This window comes from Peromyscus maniculatus, chromosome 4 (assembly GCF_049852395.1).
Source record: "Peromyscus maniculatus bairdii isolate BWxNUB_F1_BW_parent chromosome 4, HU_Pman_BW_mat_3.1, whole genome shotgun sequence".
Classification (NCBI taxonomy): domain Eukaryota; kingdom Metazoa; phylum Chordata; class Mammalia; order Rodentia; family Cricetidae; genus Peromyscus; species Peromyscus maniculatus.
In genome coordinates, this window is record NC_134855.1 from 114,974,734 (window position 1) to 114,977,678 (window position 2,945).

The 2,945-nt window shown below is 51.7% G+C and overlaps 1 pseudogene; it reads left to right on the forward strand.

The window, feature by feature from the left end:
* The first annotated feature begins 438 nt into the window (after positions 1-438).
* On the forward strand, positions 439-2,498 carry LOC102919712 (transcription initiation factor TFIID subunit 6 pseudogene; annotated as a pseudogene).
* The last annotated feature ends 447 nt before the right edge of the window (positions 2,499-2,945 follow it).

Consider the following 2,945-nt stretch of genomic DNA (forward strand, 5'->3'; position numbering starts at 1 on the left):
AGAACTAATAATAATCTTTTCATGTTGATATTTGCTACAATCAGAGATTGATAGTATTATCGTTAAATTATAAAAAGAAAATAAAAATATAAGCACACCACAAAATATCTTGAAACAGTAAAATATTTTAGCAAAATTACTCATTTTTTTTTTTAAAGACAAGTTCTCAGTGTTTAGGCTAGGCAGGCCTTGAACTAAACCTCCTCCCAATTCAGCAGGCCATTCCCTAGGATTCTTGGATTAAAGGTGTGAGCTACCACACCCAGCTAAGCAGTGACTCAGGAAACCTTGTGGAGATTTGCTTGGGGAGATTGGCCTCAGAGTTAATTCAATCATCCAATGGAAAGCAACTTGGGAAGAAGTGGGCGTGGTCTTTAGAGAATATAAAAGGCCACTCCAGAGCTGAGCTTTGGCAGCCTGGCTCCTAACCCTAATCCTTCCAGGGACCTGAGTTGGAATTCCAGTATGGCCGAAGAGAAGTTGAAACTCAGCAATACTGTGTTGCCCGCTGAGTCCATGAAGGTGGTGGCAGAGTCCATGGGCATTGCTCAGATTCAGGAGGAGACTTGCCAACTCCTGACAGATGAGGTCAGCTACCGCATCAAGGAGATTGCCCAGGATGCTTTGAAGTTCATGCACATGGGAAAGCGGAAGAAACTCACTACCAGTGACATTGACTATGCATTGAAGCTAAGGAACGTGGAGCCACTGTATGGCTTCCATGCTCAGGAATTCATCCCTTTCCTGTCAGCCTCTGGTGGGGGGCGGGAGCTTTACTTCTATGAGGAGAAGGAAGTGGACCTGAGCGATATCATCAACACCCCTCTGCCTCGGGTGCCTCTGGATGTCTGCCTCAAAGCACATTGGCTGAGCATCGAAGGCTGCCAGCCAGCTATACCAGAGAATCCACCCCCAGCACCCAAAGAGCAGCAGAAGGCTGAGGCCACAGAACCCCTGAGGTCAGCAAAGCAAGGCCAAGAAGAAGATGGATCCATGAAAGGCAAAGGTCAAGGGGCAGCTGCAGCTGATGGCAAAGGAAAGGAGAAGAAAGCACCTCCTTTGCTGGACGCAGCCCCTTTCCGCCTGAAGCCCCGCAGCATCCATAGGCTGTCAGTGGAACAGCAGCTGTATTACAGAGAGATCACAGAAGCCTGTGTAGGATCCTGTGAGACCAAGAGAGCAGAAGCTCTGCAGAGCATTGCCACCGACACGGGGCTCTATCACATGCTCCCATGGTTCAGTATCTTCATCTCTGAGGGGGTCCGAGTAAACGTGGTTCAGAATAACCTGGCCTTGCTCATCTATCTGATGCGCATGGTGAAGGCCCTGATGGACAACCCCACGCTGTATCTAGAGAAATACGTGCATGAGCTGATCCCAGCAGTCATTTCCTGCGTTGTGTCCAGACAGCTGTGCCTGCGGCCAGATGTGGACAATCACTGGGCACTCCGGGATTTTGCTGCCCGTCTAGTTGCCCAGATCTGTAAGCATTTCAGCACAACCAACAACAACATCCAGTCCCGGGTCACCAAGATCTTTACTAAGAGCTGGGTAGATGAGAAGTCTCCATGGACAACTCGATATGGCTCCATTGCAGGCCTGGCAGAGCTGGGACCCAATGTGATTAAGACGCTGATTCTGCCAAGGCTGCAGCAGGAAGGGGAACGGATCCTCAGTGTCCTGGATGGACCTGTGCTGAGCAACATTGACCGTATCGCAGCAGAGCGTGTGCAGGGCCTTCTCCTGAAACACTGTGCCCCGGTACTGGCGAAGCTGCGCCCTCCACCTGATGATCAGGATGCCTACCGGGGAGAATTTGGGTCCCTGGGACCCCTTCTCTGCTCCCATGTGGTGAAGGCCAGGGCCCAGGCTGCTCCACACGCTCAGCACGTCAACAGGACCACACTCACCATCACACAGCCTCAGCCCACACTGACCCTCTCGCAGGCCCCTCAGCCAGGCCCTCGGACCCCTGGCTTAGTGAAGGCTCCTCGTTCCATTGCCTTGCCTGTCCAGACCTTGGTGTCTGCTAGAGCCGATGCCCCTCCTCAGCCTGCTCCAACCAAGTTTATGGTAATGTCCTCATCTTCCAGTACCTCCTCGACCCAGCAGGTCCTGTCCCTGGGCACCTCAGCTACTGGCTCAGGCTCTACCACTACCTCTCCTACCACCACCACGGTTCCCAAGGTGCATCCCATCATCAAGCTGGTCTCCAAGGCCACCACCGAATCCCCAAGCACAACCTCAGCTGGCCCTGGCAATGTTCAAAAATACATTGTGGTCTCCCTTCCCCCAAAAGGGGGAGGCAAATGAGGCCCTCCTTCTCATCCTTCTCCAGTGCCTCCCCCATCATCTTCCCCATCCCCACTTGGGAGCAGTGCCCTCTGTGGGGGGCAAGCAGGAAGCTGGGGACAGGCCCCCTCCAGCTCCAGGTACTCCAAAGGCTAATGGCTCCCAGCCAACTGGACCTGGCTGGCTCCCCTCAGCCTGCTCTGTGATAGCATCACAACTGCTGACATCCTCTTGTGCAGATTCCTCCAGGCACAAAGAACTCTGGAGGGAGGAGGTTGTTTCCCCAGTGACTTTCTTTTTAGATACTGGAGAGTAAATTCCTCAGAATAAAAGTTGGATTTAAAACAACAACAACAACAAAAAAAAAAAAAAACCAGACACTCCAAAAGCCAGCCAGGATCACTTTCATCAGAAGAGACACAGTATGTTTCCAAACCTTCTGGCTCCAGAGACGGCTAGATCTACCCACACCTACACCTTGAGGATTGGACCCCAGAGCTGAACTAATATTATTCTCTCCTGACTCAATATTGCTGAGGCCAGAGACAAGTCTCTGGAGAAATGGAGTCAGATATCTCAAAGCCTTCCAGGAAGAACTCACCTGCTTCATCTGCCTCAACTGCCTTACAGACCCAGTCACCATAAGCTGTGGC